Below are 18,079 nucleotides of genomic sequence, written 5' to 3' on the forward strand. Positions count from 1 at the left end.
TAATATTTGTTGTGCGAGCTAGTGTTTGCGAAAGCTGACTTGGGGCTGGAGTATCCCAGTGGTGTTTAGAGCCAGTAGTGAAACAGGAGTGCCTTCCCCCCCAACCCCCAGATTTTGGGAATTAAGACAATAGTTGGGTGAAAAGCATCAAAGTGTCATTATGAGAAAATGAGAATTTGGAGAACTTTACATATCTTTTATTGCTGCATCTTTTTATGTTGTCAATAATTACAGAATCTTTCTTTTTTTTTTTTTTTTTAAACAGGACTAAGGGAGAGGTTTCTTCCATATTTCTTTCCCTTAGTCCCCACCAGAATTTTTTTTTTTTCCTGGCAGTACTGGGGTTTGAACTTAGGGTCTCAGTGCTTGCTGAGCAGGTGCTCTACCACTTGAGCCATTCCACAGCCCTTCTTTTTGTTGGGTGTTTTCAAGATAGAGTCTCGAACCTATTTGCCTAGGCTGGACTTGAACCACGATCCTCCTGATCTCTGTCTCCTGAGTAGCTAGGATTACAGGAGTGAGCCACCGGCGCCTGGCTGTCCACCAGAAATTTTAACCCCTATTGGGTAAATGTATGTTTTATTTTGTTTCGTTTTATTTTTTGGTAATGGTAAGGATGGAACCTAGAACAGGAAGGCCTTGTGCTTTTTAGGCGGGTGTTCTGCCACCTGAGCCACACCCCTGTCCTCTTCACTTCTTTACTTTCAGTTTTCACACCTAGCTAGACCATGTGGTTTTTTTCTTAATAAACTTTTTAAGGAGCTGGGCACCATGGCTCATGCCTGTAATCCTGGCTACTCAAGAGGCAGAGATCAGGAGGATTACAGTTCAAAGCCAGCCCAGGCAAATAGTTCAAGAGACCCTATCTCAAAAAAAATCTGTCACAAAAGAGGGCTGGTGGAGTGGCTCAAGGTGAAGGCCCTGGGTTCAAACACCCGTACCACCAAAAATAAGAAAAAAGTTGTAGGGAGGGATCAAACTATTATTTTGAAAATATTGCAACATCCATAAATGTTAGGAAAAAAGCTGCAACATCCATAAATGTTAGGAAAAAAGTTGCAGTGAACATCAGTACACTCTCCACTTCAATCCAACAGCTGTTAGGACTGGGGATATTGCTCGGGAACACATGTTTACCGCATCCACAGCCTGATAACTTTATTTGCTATCTAGGCTTTAATTATTTTGCTTCATTTTTCGTATTTTATGTTTTCAGAACCAAGTTGCAGACACTGTGGACACTTGATTCCTAAATACTTCTGTATACAGGGCTGAAAGAGTGGCTCAAGTGGTAGAGCGCCTGCCTAGCAAGCATGAAGCCCTGAGTTCAAACCCCAGTGTCGCCCAAAACAAAACAAACCATTGAAATGTAATTACTTCTGTATGCATGCTGTAGGAATGGTGACATTCTCTGATGCAATGTCATAATTACACCTAAGGAAATGAATGACAATTCCATATTGTACCTAAGATCCAGTCTGTATCCAAATTTCCCCAACTGTCACCTGAACATCTTTTAAGACTGCCTTGTTTTCTCAAACCAGGAAGCCATTAAAATTCATGTTTGCCACTCAGTATTAGCTTTTTAGTCCCTTTTCATTCACAAGAGTCATTTCACCTCTTTCTCTTCCTCATGTGTTTTGGAGACACTGTGTTGCCCAGGTTGGTCTTGAACTCCTGGGCTCAAGTAATCCTCCTGCCTCAGCCTCCCAAGTGGTTGGGGCTATTGGCACAGGTGGCACCCGGCTTCTCCTCCTTTCGTGTTGCTGGGGATGGAACCCAGGGCCTTTTGTATGGTATGTGAGCACTCTAACCACTGGGCTATACTGCAGCCCAGATGTTGATGTTGTAAAAAATTGTTCAAAGTACATATAACATAAAAGTTACCATGTTTGTCACTTTACACATACAGTTTACTGGTATTATATTCAGTCACACTGTTGCGAAACCATCACTACCACTTTTGTCTTACAGAACTGAAACTCCAGGCACACTGAACAATGACTTCTCATTTTTCTTCCCCCAGCTCATGGCAACCACCATTCTGTTTTCTGAATGACATTGGCTTTTAAAAGAATCAAAGCAGTTTTTTTTTTATTGTTTTTTTTTTTTAAAGACAGGGTCTCACTATATAGCCCTCTCAATCCTGCTGCCTCAGTGTCCCAGCATAGGGATTGCAGGTGTGTGCCACCACACCCTGCCAGAAAAGTTGCTATTGAAATTATTCTCTTTCCTGTTTTTGGTGGTACTGGGGTTTGAACTTGCTAGCAGGTGCTCTGCCACTTGAGCTTGTTTTTGAAAGATTCCCATCTTGCTGGGTTCCAGTGGCTCACACCTGTAATCCTAGTTTTGTGGGAGGCAGAGGTCAGGCGGCTTACAGTTCAAAGCCAGACTGGGCAAATAGTTCATGAGGTTCTATCTCAAAAATACCCAACACAAAAAAGGACTGGTGGAGTGGCTCAAGCAGCAGAGCGCCTACTTACCAAGTATGAAGCCCCGAGTTCAAATTCCAGTACCACCAAAAAAAAAAAGGAAGACCCCATCTTTTGTTTTTGTGTAGTTGTTTCTTGGTGTTAATTCTCCTTGTCTTTCCTGAAAATCAGAAACTAGTCTAGAGGCTTGATTGAATTCAGGTTAATTTGGGAGGTCAGACACCTCCCAAATGTAGTGCTCACAGTGCAATACATCAAGAAGATCCACAGAACAAGTGTTGCAGTGTTTGTGAGATCTAAGGCTTCTGAAGGCCTTTGTCCAATCTTGTTCAATGAAATATCTTCTCCAGGTCCAACCCAAAGGGTCTCCCAGCAGACGTTTCTGCCATTCCTGTGGTGGTTGCCAGCAAAGTTCACACTGAACTGTCTCCCGGTCCTTCTTCTGCTTTCAAAATCAGTGTTGGGGCTGGGGCGTGGCTCAGCAGCCAAGTAAAAGCCTAGAATGTGCAGGGCTCAGGTCCACCTTGGACGGCAAAAAGAAAAGAAAAAAACCCAGTGTTCATCTTTAGCCGTGAAGGATGTAAAGATGGGGAGGAAATATTCAATTAATTTAGCTGGAAGTGTCTCCTCACAGCCAAGAGCTGCTTTAACGTCAAGGTATGGTTTTATCCTTTGCTTTTCAGTCATTAAATAGGTACGAGTCTTTTTGCTCTGATTTTATCAGCCTGGTATGTTTTCCTTCCAAAAGTGCTAAAGTAGACAGTTTTGAGAAAGTTCAGAGTCATGTTCAGATCTAGTCTCGAGTTCAGTCGTTCTTTTTAGCTCATTAGTCAGCAATATAGATGGCTGGGTTGGCATCAGTTCTGTGCAGAAGAAAATCAAATGAAAAACACTAAGACATTTCTGTATAAGTTTGCAAAGGGTAAGAGGATGGGGCTGATAATAATAATGAGTATAAAAATGGCTACTACAAGCTGGATGTGAGGCCACACACCTGTAATCCCCGCACTTGGGAGGCTGAGGCAGGAGGATCGAGTTCAAGGCCAGCCTGGGCTACATGGCAAGATCCTGTCTCAAAAACAAAAACAACAAAACCACACACACATCTGCTACTTCTGGACACTTGACTGGTTATGTGGCATTTTCTCCACACTGATTTTCTGATTCTCTGACTGGATGTTCAATATTCCAATCGAATTCTGACAATTAGTTAGCATCAGATTCCACCAAGTGAAGGGGTCAACTCCCCAATGCCACCCCAATTTATATTCCAGTCACAAGGCTCAAGCCACCCATGCTTCCGACCAGCTGGCTATCAGTGAGGGTTCTCATGGCCTCCTCCTTATGTTTAATAATTTGCTAGAATGACTGGTGGAACTCAGGAGAACTCTACTTATGTACTTTACGACAATCTGGTAAGCATAACTCAGGAACTGCTGAATGGAAGAGATGAAGAGGGCAAAGGAGGGGGTGTGGATGGGATCTTTCAAAAACAACTTCTCTGGCCAGGTATGGTAGCACATATCTGTAATCCCTACACTTAGGGGTGTGGAGCTTCTAGATCTTCACTGGGCACCCCACCCTCCTCCCTGCACTTGAACATGTTCCCCAATCCAGAGAGGGCTGGGATCCCATTCAAGAGCTTCCACAGACTCACTCTCAGTTCCCTTCCCCATAGGTCAGTAGATAGAGCTGAAATCCTTCACCGTCCAATCACATGTTGTGTTTTCTGGTGTCCAGTCCTATCCTGAGGCTATCTAGAGCTTCACCCTAAGTCACATCATTAGAATAAACTTGGATATGATGGAAAAGTTGTCATAAAAAAGAGAAAAAATAGTCATAAATGGGAAAATGCAGAGTGGGTCTCTATCAGTCGGTTGTATCTCCACACGGGCAGCAGTTACCTGTAGGAAGTGTGGGAGGAAAAAGGAGGAAAATGTGTGGCTCCAACTGTAACTATGAATATCTGAGTGAACACGGGCTGCCTCGATCCAAAGTCACGCATAGCGTGCAGGTCAGTGACCATCAGCTGCGCCTCACCCTGAGTGACTCCATCTTAGAAAGCAGCAGCTTGCCTCATTTTAAGATTTTGAGACAGCCTGTGCATCTTTATTGTGCAAATAAACAGCCACCATCTGTCCAGCACAAATCATGAGCAACAGACTGATACAGAATTTATTTGGTGCATGCCTATAATCTTAGCTACTTGGGATGCTGAGATCAGGAGGATCATGGTTCAAGGCCAGTCTGGGAAATAGTTTGAGAGACCCCCATCTCCAAAATAACCAGAGCAAAATGAACTGGAGATGTGGTTTAAGTGGTAGAGCTCCTGCCCTAAGGTTCAACTCCAGTCCCACCAAACGAACAAAACACTTATTGACACAAATAAGAAATTACCACCTATGAACTTGTCAAATTAAATCAGGGACATATGCATATTTGGGCATATCAAAACCATATCAGAAACCAGGCTTGAATTTATCAAATGCTCCAGACCAATAATGAATGAATGAAAGTGCTCCTCACCCAGATCCTACGAAAGGAGGACCACTTAACACGGGCACAATGGCACCCACTGACCCCTCATCCGCCATCCATCGTATGCATCAAGGCATTGACAGGTGACAAGCTTCTGACTATGTGTCCTGTGCTTTAGTTGGGCACAATGCCCCAGTCCGGTATGACCCACTCAAGATCTCAAGAACAATCTGCCAGAGCTGGCTTTGTACCGCAGTCTTCCTCATCTCAGCCTCCCCAGGAGCTAGGATTACAGGTGTGTGCCACTGGTGTAGTTTATTTTTCTTGTGGTACCGGGTTTGAACTCAGGGCCTTCACCCTTGCTAAACAGATGGTCTACCACTCGAGCTACTCCACCAGCACATAGGTTTAGGTTTTTAAAGAAGACTGTAGTAAGGCCCTGGGTTGGATCCCCAGTGCCTGAAAAAGATATTGCCTTGTAGGGTAGTAAATTTCACTTGCCAGGAAGAGTCCACTTGGGTATTTAAACTGGATTTTATGAAAGGCATGAGAGTCACCTGATCCTCAGCAAATGCTGTGGGATTTTACCCAGCATCCACTTAGGTGTCCACTGTGGCCCGCCTGAGATGGCAACAGCACTCCATCCATTCATGCTTCTGTTCATCCAGTCATTCATTCATCATTCACCCCCAGTGACCTACTTCCTTCCAATAGCCCATTCAGCGATGACTAATCAATGGATTCATCCACTGAAGAATTCAGGGCCCTCACATTCCCATCACCTCTGACCACTGTGGTAGAACTGAGCCTCAACACATGAGCCTTTGGGGACATTTCATATCCAAACCTGGTGATGACCTTCTTACTGGCAGAGTCCTGAGGCAGCACAGGACATGACAGGCAAGATTCAATGTATGTGTCTGCTGTTTTTTCTGGAGTCCCATCCCCCAGCCCTTTATTTATTTATTTTTGTAAAGCCATAGGATTCCATGGGGCTGTACCTAATTGACCTTAATCTAATCCGAGTCTCTTCCCAAAGGCTTTACCTCTAAACACTACAGTTAGATTTGGATTAAGTTTCTATTCTCTTAATACCTCACAGTAGGGATTGAATTTCCAACACAGGTAGCATTGTGGGTCCTGTAAACTGTACGCAGACCCTTGCAACTTCTAAGCATTGCTGCCACCTGAGATTCTTGGTCTGGCCATTCAGGCCAGTGCCCCAAAGTCCCACACAGCAGCAGACACTGGAAGGACAGTGCTCTCGGGAAGTCAGGGGCCTAGGCTGCTTTTCAGTTTCTGATGCATCCTGCAGAGGAAAGGGTCCTGTGGTTTGTCACAGACCCCAGTGTACTCTGCGTTCCAAAGGAGAATCACTCAACATGACTGTCCAAACGTGACTGATTGAAATAGGGGCTGGATCTTCAGAATGGAGAAGATGGACATGGGTATGTCCTGAAAAAAGCCACGGTGACCTGGGGACATCCAGCATCTCCCAGACGGAACGCATCTCATGTATACAAGTTAGTGATGATCTGGATCTTGCCCAGGACCACACAGCCCAGGCTGGGCCCAATCCCAGGCCCCAGCTGAGTGTTCCTGGCAGGAAACTTCTACAGGGCAATATTGTTGCTTAACGTGGGTCATTTTCCACAACTGACTAATGTAATTGGCCTGTTCTCTCACAGCTCTGCAAATACAAATACATCTTTCACTGGACACGTGTTTGAAGTTTGTGCAAATAATAACATGTGTCAGTACTTCATTCTTTTTCATGTGAATAATATTCCCTTACATGGACAGACTCCATTTTTTTTTTATTTTGGCGAAACTGGGATTTGAACTCAATGCTTTGTGCTTGCAAAGCAGGTGTTCTATCTCTTGGGCCACACCTGTGGTCCATTTTGCTCTGGTTTTCATTGTCATCATCGTTACTGGAGGTACTGAGGTTTGAACTCAGGGCCTCACACTCGCTACGCAGATGCTCTACCCTTGAGCCACTCTGCCAGCCCTGCTCTGGATTACAGGTGTAAACCACTAGTGCCCTGCTTTCTATTCATTCTTCGAGGGACATTTTAGTTGACCTTTGGGTGATTATGAATAGCATTCTTCCTTCCTCCCACCCTCCCTCCCTCCCTCCCTTCCTTCCTTCCTTCCTCCCTTCCTTCCTTCCTTCCTCCCTTCCTTCCTTCCTTCCTCCCTCCCTTCCTTCCTTCTTCCTTCCTTGCTTCCTTCCTTCTTCCTTCCTCCTCCCTCCCTCCCCTCCTTTTCCCAGTGGCTGACATGAGAATGAAGGTGCACAGGTGCTCTTCGTGTGTCCCCTCCTTCTTATGTAATAGTCACTACCTAAAGGCATGGAGCCCTGAGACACAGGGCGAGGTGGAAGGGAGGCTACACGGGTACGACGGATGTGTACAGGGGTCAAATGGGAGGGACATTGTATTTTCTACCTTTTGTACTTGAAAAAGTAAATGATGGCAAAGGAGACAGACATATTTACACGGCAGATTGTGGGGAAGGAGGTTATTTCGCGCGGCAGGATGGCGGAAGGATGCACCGAGACGCCGGGAGACACGCAGAACATCAGCGCTGGGCGAAGGCAGGTGTACGCTCGGCACCGGGCGAGATCCGCGGAAAATTCAACTGCTTTCTCACAATGGACTTCGTGAACTTGCTGAAATTACCAGGATCCTATTGTAAAAAGAAAAGAGAAGGGGCAAGGGGAGTAATGTCCCCTTAATTGTTGATGAGGCTGAGCAGAAATTAAATTGCAATTAAGCTGGGTTACTTAGCAAATGGAGTGGGAAGCCTGCGGGGACCTCAGCCATGCTGTTGAAAGCAGCGGCTCGGGACCTGGGATGCTGGCCGGGGACCGCCCGGTTCCTCAGCGCGCTCTGCTGCGGCGGCGCGCCCTCTGGCGCCTGTTACTCTCCATCCCCGAAGACAGGTGAGACTCAGCCCACACTAATTAGCGCCACACTAATGCAGTTTTTTTTTTTTTTGAAACAGGATCTCTCTGTTTTCCCAGGCTGTCCTCGAACTGGCGATCCTCTTGCCTTATCATCCCAAGTGTTGGCTATTACAAGTGTGTATCACCACATCCGGCTGAATTTACTTTTAAATTGGAAGTTGTGTCACTTGCGGTGCAAGAAGCGCTATGTAGGGTTGGTGAAGTGGTTCAAGTGGTAGAGATCCTGCCCAGCAAGCATGAGGTCCTGAGTTCAAACTCCAGTATCGCAAAATAAACAAACCAAAAACCAAAAACAAAACTGTGATTCTAAGCTTTTGATTACAGTGATGGGGTGCTGGGGATGGAGCAGGGCCTTGAATGTGCTAGTCAGGGCCTCCAACACTGGCTACCCGGCCCAGCCTCTCTTCTTCACAGTGCTGCAGAGCTCAGCAGCGATGGACATCCTATCTCGATCATTCATGCATCTTGCATTCCATGCGTGGAGCTCCAGCGTTAACCAGTCCCCTGTTGAAGGATCGGAGGTTTCTCCTCCTCCTCCTTCTCCTTGCTCCTTCCTCCTCCTCCTTTTTCATCTCTCCTCCTCCTCCTCCTCCTTCTTCATCTCTCCTCCTCCTCCTCCTTCATCTCTTCTCCTCCTCCTCCTCCTCCTCTTCTTCTTCTTCTTCTTCTTCTTCTTCTTCTTCTTCTTCTTCTTCTTCTTCTTCTTCTTCTTCTTCTCTCCTCCTCCTTCATCTCTTCTCCTTCTTCTTCTCCTCCTCCCTCTCTCTCTCCCATCTCATCCTCTTTCTTCTTCTAAAATTTCAACAGTGCAGCGTTGACCCCATCTTTGTTATGTTTGCATGTCTCTCATGTGTTCCTGGCAGTAGGGCAGACATGTTCCTATAGAAATGATAAAGCTGAAAGCACTGTTGAGGACGATGTTAGTTCCGCTCTCTCCCCTCTCTCCCTTTCTTTTACGACATTCACTGAGCGCCTCTTGTTTTTGGTCTGGGAGCTGAGGACACAGAGATTCATAGACCGTGGAGTCCCTGGTATATTTGGGTAAATTAACGCCTGTTGTGCAGTGCAGTCTACACAAGTAGGAGACTAGAGTGTCTGTGGAGGCAGAGAAAGATGGGTTCAAGCCTGGGAGAAATCAGAAAGTTATCTCAGAGGAGGCAGCAAGACTTCCCAGGTCCGGAGGGTGACATCCTTTGCACATGCCCAGAGGTGAGACACCAGGCCTTCCCTCCCTACCTGAAGTGGTTGGAGGAGTGAATTGGAGAAGGGGGGGGTGGCTAGGTAACCAGGACCCTGTCAGTTATTCCAGGGAGAGTCATTTTGTTCCACAAGGTTTCTCAGAGTGAGAGCTGAGAACCATCTGTTTTAGAATTCCCATAAGAAGAAGATCTTTATTAAAAAAAAAAAGTCCCCAGGACCTCCGGATCCCCTGAAGCAGACTTTCTGGAGATGGAGCCTTAAACTCTGTAGTCATATATATATATATATTTATCATCAACCTTCCTGGGCTGTTAGTAAAGCCTCAGAACTCTGTTGCTGGCCATTGTAAATACAGGATTTTCAGACGAATTATTCATTATCAGGTGTCAAAGTTAACTTTAGTCAATAGTGAGGGAACCTTCCAGAAGCAAAACAGTGGGTTTCCAAGAGCAGTTGAAAGACAAGAGTTTGTAGATCAGCCAGAAAAAAGAATGCGAAAATAAGATTACCAGCTCAGGAGGCAGAGATCAGGAGGAGCAAGGTTTGAAACCAGCCTGGGCAAATAGTTCATGAGACTCTATCTCAAAAATACCCAACTCAAAAAAGAGCTGGCAGAGTGGCTAAGGTGGTAGAGAGCCTGCCTAGCAAGCATGAGACCCTGAATTCAAATCACAGTAGCACCAAAGAATAAATTACTAAACTGTATCTGAGACTGGTTAATTTTCTGTAAGGCACAAACCACAAATCATGTTTGCAGTTTACTTTGATAATGGGCTATAAAATCATAGCTTATCACAAACTTGTAGGGCTACATTTGACTGGTTGTAAATTGCTTATCAAAATCCTGTGGTCAGCTGGGCACCAGTGGCTCATATCTATAATCCTGGCTACTCAGGAGACTGAGATGGGGAGGATCATGGTTCAAGGCTAGCTCAGACAAATAGTTCATGAGGCCCAATCTCTAAAACAACCAGAGCAAAATGGACTGGGGGTGTGGTTCAAGTGGTAGAGCACCTGCTTTACAAGATCAAAGACTTGAATTCAAACCCTCTTGAGTTCAGTCCCTCCCCCGAAAAAAATCCTTTGGCCAAAAATTGACATTCTTACAATGAGTGGAAGAGGGTCAAGCCGGTGAATTAGTAAGTGCTTTAACCAGGAATCAGATAGCTTTCCCCCAAAGAGCCAGAGAGTAAATAATTTCAGCTCTGTGAGGAAAAGGTGAATGTAGAGATCACTCAGCTCTGTGCTTTGCACGGAAGCACTCATAGACACCATGCAACGATGGTTTACAAAGCCAGCATGGTTGAGCATGCCTGTAATTCCAGCACTCGGGAGGCTGAGGTAAGAGAAGCAATTACTTCAAGACCCTGTCAACGCCCCCACCCCCTCCATAAAACCTTACGAACAAAAACGGGGCTGGCTAAATTTGGCTTGGAGCTGCATAGCTTGCCTACGCCTATGATTTCAACTCTAGACTGTGTCCAAAAGGCTAGGTACTGTCTTGGTGTCCTGCTTCAGGGGCACTGTCCCACATACACTGCCTTTGGCGCCATACCTCAGGTGCCTGGCCTCTCTCTTTAGCCAGCCCATCTTTCATGAAAAGCATGAAAGCCAGGAGCATGTCTGACCTTGGAGGCAGTGACAAGGTTAAGAGGTTGGTACAGATTTGGTCCTGGAGAGCCGGTGTCACCTCTAAGCTTGCCCTCCCCACATGAGCAGAGCAGTCCTGTCTCAAGGGAGCAAAGTCCAGTCCTGAAGCACTTAGACCCCTGCCCTGCAAGCATCCTCTGTTCTTGGACAATGCTGAGTGGGGGACCATGCAGGATTCTGAGTCTCCTTGCAGTAGATCTTCAAGTCCACGGGAAAAACTCTCTACCAACAAGGGCTGCCTTTTCCAATCAGAATTTCAGGGGTGCCAGAGTCAGCATGCCAACTTGGGTTTGGAGTTTTAATTTAAAACACCTGTGCTGGGGTGGGGGTTTAGCGTAGCTCAGTGGTAGAGGACTTACCTAGCATGCGTGAGACCCTGGGTTAGATTCTCAGCACCAAGAAAACCCCCCCAAAACCAAAACAGAAAAAGGAAAGGAGTTAATTTTGTCTGCCTAACATATGTGAGGCCTTGGGTTCCATCCCTAGCGCTGAATCAATCAGTCAGTCCCTTGCTATGGGAGTCTCACCCATACCAGTAACTACAGCATTGGTGATTTTTTTGGGTCTCTGCTTCCTACTTATAGTTCCAGTGATGCACTAAGACACAGCAAGGACAGTGGCCAGGAGCTTAGGAGTTGTGTCAGTGGTTGTCATGTGGACCTGTGGAGCCAGGCTCCCTGTGGCTCACTCACAGGGCTGTTGACTGGGGACCTCAGTCTCTCATCACACGAACGTGCCCACAGGGTTGCTCCAGTGTCCTCACACCTCAATGGCTCTCCTTGAGTGAGTGATTCAGGAGAGAGCCAGGGAACAGCATCTTCAATGTCATAGGCTTGGAAATCACACATGCCATTTCTGCAATATCCAATGTGGCACCATGGACAGAGGTGGGCCAGCAGTGGTTGTCTTGGAGGTTGGGCCACCACAGTCACTTACATACGGGGTCGGGGTGGGGGGGAGGATGAGTGTGGCAGGAGGATCGCACGTCAGGGGCAGATGTGGCGAGAATTAAGGGTGGACAGGTAGAGCTGTGAGGGCCCATGTGAGTAAGCCGAGGACAGTTCTAACTGGGAACCAGCGGTGTTATTAAGACAGGAGAGTGATGTAATAGACTGGTATTCCTGGAGCTGTCACCAAAGATGGAAAGGTGAGAGCCTAGACGCAGGAGATCCATTTGAGGCTGTTGTTACAGTCCAAAGAAGATAGTTATTTCTGTCCCCTAACAGGCTGTGCTGGCCGTGTAGGCTGGACCACGGTTTGAAAGGATAAGGGGCTCAGGCCCCTTTTGACTTCTCAAGACAACTTTCATCTTTTGATCCAAAGGGACTGTTCTGGCTCCTGACGATGTCTCTACAATTCAGCTAGGGAAAAGAGGACAGTGTCAGCGAAGGGCAGGCTATTGTCTTTTTTTTTTTCCTTTTTCTTCTTTTGGTGGGACTGGGGTTTGAACTCAGGGGTTTGCGCTTGCAAAGCAGGTGCTCTACCACTTGAATCACACCTCTAGTCCATTTTGCTTTGGTCATTTTGGAGATGGGGCCTTGCTAACTGTTTGCCTGGCTGATCTAGAACCATGATCCTCCCAGGCTCAGCCTCCCAAGTACTAGGATTACAGCACAATAGGCTCCTTGTATTAAAGAAGCCTACACCAAAAACTACACACATCACTTTGACTTACAGTTCATAGGATCAGAACTCAGTCACATGACCATATGAACCACAAGGGTAGCTGGGAAATGTAGTCTTTATTCAGAATGACTGTGTGCCCCACTAAAATTCAGGGAGGAAGGTGAGATTAGTAACTAGGAACAACCAGTCCTCTGGGCTCAGCAGTGGTCATGAGGAATAAGATGGGGTGTCAGAACCCCAGGCTCATTCTGAGGGAGACATAACAGAATTTGGTGACTGAATTTGTGAGGAAGAAAGGAAAGAGAGGACAGAGGACAGTTACTGACTTGTTCAGCTTTGGAAGACACTGGTCACCCTGGAGGGGGCTGGGGCTAGAACACATCATTCCTTCAGTTACTGATGACTGCCTCTCCTTCCCCAGCACACATGGAGCCCTGATAATTATTCTCAGTTACCCAGCTCATGAACTCCAGTTGCTGCTGATTTAGGGAATAAAAGCTAATTTTGCTGTGAGCATTGGCAAAACCAAATCTCTAAGCACGTCAGCTGCTTCAGCCACCGCACACGTGGAAGGGGTTTCAGACTCCACCGAGATGCCTTTGAACTTATCAGTCTGAGAAGTTATCTCAGATCCATAGTACAATATTACTATGAAGTTAAAAAAACTGCTCTGCCCCCTGATTTCCACAAACACCATGTCCTTTTGTTACTGGTGGCAGGCTCCGAAGACCCTGATGGGGAAGATCTCAGGTTCTTTTGTCTCAGAAGAAAGCACTGGACAGAGACACAGGCAGCAAAGTGCTAGTAGTGTTATTGAGAGAGAAAGGAAGGTTTAGGCACCACCAAAGAAAGAGATGGCACAGAAACTCCTGTTTGTTTAGAGGGCAATTTATAAGCCGTAGGGGCAAACAGTGGGAAAAATCTGGGTGGTCCCAGCAAAAGGGGCTAGGGTGACTGAAGGTTTGATTGACAAGGCCCTGTTATATAACTTGAAGAACTCTGTGCATACGCTTATGCTGACTCCCAGGTTTGAACAGTAGGTATGAGATAAGTAGAGGGAGTTATCTGGGAGGTCAAATTGAGGCCAGATTTCCCTTTACCTTGCATGTGCCATTTTCAGGTTTGAATCAGCCAAGAGATCCCCTTGCCTTTTGGGGAACTTACATCTGCAAAGGCATTTATAATTGAAAGGATTTTACAACTGAAGGGCTGTCCAAGGGTGGTATTGAGCAGGGGCAAGGAGGAGTTCAGTATAGGGGGTGACCTTTTGCTGAAGAGGGTGCAATCCCATGGTGGGTTTTTTATTTCCTTGTTATCACACTTGGTGTTTGCTTCTTCCTCTGGGTCTCTGCTCAAAGGTCACTTTATCAGTGACAAGCAGTGGTCTCTTGCAGGAGATTTTAGGTCCCAGGACCAAACTCCTGGGTTTCATAATTCAGGTCTGGCCGCTCACCCCAACACATCAGATACAGACAAGTAATAGTGAAGAGCCGAGAAAGGAGGTTTATTCCATGGCACAGGCAGCCCCGGGATGAGGAAAGGCAGTATTTCAACCCATCTCTTCTAATCAGACATTTGGTTTAGGTTTAATAGGAAGAAGAATTGAGGGTAGAGGAAGGGGTGTGCACGACTCTAAGCAGTCCCAGTCACAGGTGTGTTCTGGTGGTCAGAGGGGGTCATAGGTGGTGTTGAGGCCAGCAATTCAGAGAACATACCCAAACCAGGTCATGGGGAACAAGTGGGCTCCTCACAGAGCATCTCATAGGAACAGGTGATCTAGTAGACCAAGAATGCCCCAAAATGCTCCTTTTGAAATAGTATTTTCATCTGGACCCAAACTGGGACATGCATACAAGTGCCCCTAACTACAGCTCATTGAATTCACATGTGCCATCCATCACCAAAAGCCACTCTTAGGAACCACCCCAAACCCCTCCCCTGTTCACCCCCTGTAGTGTAAATGCCCATCCAGACCAAGGGGCTGGTGCTCTTGAGTCACCTGCTTAGAGCCGGCTCCCCCCTTTCCTTGGGGAGTGTGTTTTCCTGCTTTCACTCATCTCTCACTAAAACGCTGCTGCTACCTTACGATCTGTATGTCTTTGGCTAGTTCTTTGTTCTGGACACCCAGGACCTGAGATCAAATCTACCAGGGTCTTTTGAGACCACCCACTGTTAATAGTCTGGTAGTGCCTTGTCTCAGGATTGGTCACGTGGTAATGGGAGGTCTTGAGGCTGGAAATTTAGGGCCTTAATAAGAGTTTTTGCTGTCTGGCAGGTAGTCTTTGTCTCCTGTCTGGTCCTTCCTAGTTTCCAAGAATGGCTGCAAAGTGACTGCAGGAGACAGTGGCTCAGAGCAAAGGACACAGATACCAAATGGAGGTTGGGATGCCCAGCTTACATCCCACTTTCAGTTCATTTATGGGCCCAAGTAAAGAGGCAGTGCTTTTCAGCAAAAGCAACTTCTTAACCCAGTTCTGCAGGTAAATCAGCCCTCTACCCTGCTTCCACCTTTTCTTCATAGCAGTCACTTCCAACTGATGAATGGTATATTTACTTGTCAAATTATTTACTATATCCCTTACCCTTTTTTTTTTAAACTTATGAAGTGTTTATTTTTAGAGTTTTCTTTTTTTTTTTTTTCCATTTTTTTTTTATTATTCATATGTGCATACAAGGCTTGGTTCATTTCTCCCCCCTGCCCCCACCCCCTCCCTTACCACCCACTCCGCCCCCTCCCTCTCCCCCCCTCAATACCCAGCAGAAACTATTTTGCCCTTATTTCTAATTTTGTTGTAGAGAGAGTATAAGCAATAATAGGAAGGAACAAGGGTTTTTGCTGGTTGAGATAAGGATAGCTATACAGGGCATTGACTCACATTGATTTCCTGTGCGTGGGTGTTACCTTCTAGGTTAATTCTTTTTGATCTAACCTTTTCTCTAGTACCTGTTCCCCTTTTCCTATTGGCCTCAGTTGCTTTAAGGTATCTGCTTTAGTTTCTCTGCGTTAAGGGCAACAAATGCTAGCTAGTTTTTTAGGTGTCTTACCTATCCTCACCCCTCCCTTGTGTGCTCTCGCTTTTATCATGTGCTCATAGTCCAATCCCCTTGTTGTGTTTGCCCTTGATCTAATGTCCACATATGAGGGAGAACATACGATTTTTGGTTTTTTGAGCCAGGCTAACCTCACTCAGAATGATGTTCTCCAATTCCATCCATTTACCAGCGAATGATAACATTTCGTTCTTCTTCATGGCTGCATAAAATTCCATTGTGTATAGATACCACATTTTCTTAATCCATTCGTCAGTGGTGGGGCATCTTGGCTGTTTCCATAACTTGGCTATTGTGAATAGTGCTGCAATAGACATGGGTGTGCAGATGCCTCTGGAGTAACCTGTGTCACAGTCTTTTGGGTATATCCCCAAGAGTGGTATTGCTGGATCAAATGGTAGATCGATGTCCAGCTTTTTAAGTAGCCTCCAAATTTTTTTCCAGAGTGGTTGTACTAGTCTACATTCCCACCAACAGTGTAAGAGGGTTCCTTTTTCCCCGCATCCTCGCCAACACCTGTTGTTGGTGGTGTTGCTGATGATGGCTATTCTAACAGGGGTGAGGTGGAATCTTAGCGTGGTTTTAATTTGCATTTCCTTTATTGCTAGAGATGGTGAGCATTTTTTCATGTGTTTTCTGGCCATTTGAATTTCTTCTTTTGAGAAAGTTCTGTTTAGTTCATGTGCCCATTTCTTTATTGGTTCATTAGTTTTGGGAGAATTTAGTTTTTTAAGTTCCCTGTATATTCTGGTTATCAGTCCTTTGTCTGATGTATAGTTGGCAAATATTTTCTCCCACTCTGTGGGTGTTCTCTTCAGTTTAGAGACCATTTCTTTTGATGAACAGAAGCTTTTTAGTTTTATGAGGTCCCATTTATCTATGCTATCTCTTAGTTGCTGTGCTGCTGGGGTTTCATTGAGAAAGTTCTTACCTATACCTACTAACTCCAGAGTATTTCCTACTCTTTCTTGTATCAACTTAAGAGTTTGGGGTCTGATATTAAGATCCTTGATCCATTTTGAGTTAATCTTGGTATAGGGTGATATACATGGATCTAGTTTCAGTTTTTTGCAGACTGCTAACCAGTTTTCCCAGCAGTTTTTGTTGAAGAGGCTGCTATTTCTCCATCGTATATTTTTAGCTCCTTTGTCAAAGATAAGTTGCTTATAGTTGTGTGGCTTCATATCTGGATCCTCTATTCTGTTCCACTGGTCTTCATGTCTGTTTTTGTGCCAGTACCATGCTGTTTTTATTGTTATTGCTTTGTAATATAGTTTGAAGTCAGGTATTGTGATACCTCCAGCATTGTTCTTTTGACTGAGTATTGCCTTGGCTATTCGTGGCCTCTTGTGTTTCCATATAAATTTCACAGTAGATTTTTCAATCTCTTTAATGAATGTCATTGGAATTTTGATGGGAATTGCATTAAACATGTAGATTACTTTGGGGAGTATCGACATTTTTACTATGTTGATTCTACCAATCCATGAGCATGGGAGATCTCTCCACTTTCTATAGTCTTCCTCAATCTCTTTCTTCAGAAGTGTATAGTTTTCCTTGTAGAGGTCTTTCACATCTTTTGTTAGGTTTACACCTAGGTATTTGATTTTGTTTGAGGCTATTGTAAATGGAATTGTTTTCATACATTCTTTTTCCGTTTGCTCATTGTTAGTGTATAGAAATGCTAATGATTTTTCTATGTTGATTTTATGTCCTGCTACCTTGCTATAGCTATTGATGATGTCTAGAAGCTTCTGAGTAGAGTTTTTTGGGTCTTTTCCCTTACCCTTTTAATAATAAACTTCAAGCCCCATGAGGACAGTGATTTGTGTATTTGGGCCACTGCTGTATCCCCAGTGCCCATGACACAGGAAGACTTAGCATCCACTGTTCAACGGCTGCCAGTCAGTGCTCGCACAGTCCAAGGTCTGAGAAAAGCCATCTAAGCAAGCTGCTGTAGCAATGCTACTCAGATTCCACTTGGGGCTTGACTCTGTTTCTATACGTTTATCCTAAGGACAGAGTCAGCAATAAGGACAAATATTCGGAACAGAGGTTGCTAAACCTTTCCCATAAGTCAGTTCGGCTGTCAATGAAACCCTGAACTAGAGTCAGAGAAACTTAAGCTTGAATCCATGCTTGGGCTATTTTACCTTGGGCAAATCTCTTCTCATTTGAAAAACGGAGGCCAAAAATATTCTGTCTCTTGTAGTTTTGCTGAAAGATAATGTAGGCAACACATTGCTGGGTGTGTAAATGCTTAACAAATAATTGTTCTCAAGTGGCAAATTTTTGTAGTTTTGTGGATTGCCAAAGCTGGAGGGAAACCTCCAATGGTAAGCCTCTCAAAACATGCACTCAACAGCTGTCTCTCGGCCTCTGGTTCGCAAAAAAGGCCAGGGAAGGACTGTGATTGGCTCCTTTGAGTCACATGACCACACCTTGCCCAACCGCTGTGGTCAGGAAGTTGGAGTACTATGGTTTGGCACCTACTTCATCTTGTGCTTGCCCCTACACCAGGGAGTACAATGGTAGGAAATGACCAGGGGCCAGTTATTGTGGGCCTGGCGGGGAACTTTCCAGACTTTGGTATAGAATATGGCAGAGAAGTTTCCAGATATGTTTTCTGGGGCTTACAGTGGTATCATACCCTTTTTCCAGGGGGTACTGA

The sequence above is a fragment of the Castor canadensis genome, chromosome 17 (assembly GCF_047511655.1).
Source record: "Castor canadensis chromosome 17, mCasCan1.hap1v2, whole genome shotgun sequence".
In the NCBI taxonomy this organism is placed as follows: domain Eukaryota; kingdom Metazoa; phylum Chordata; class Mammalia; order Rodentia; family Castoridae; genus Castor; species Castor canadensis.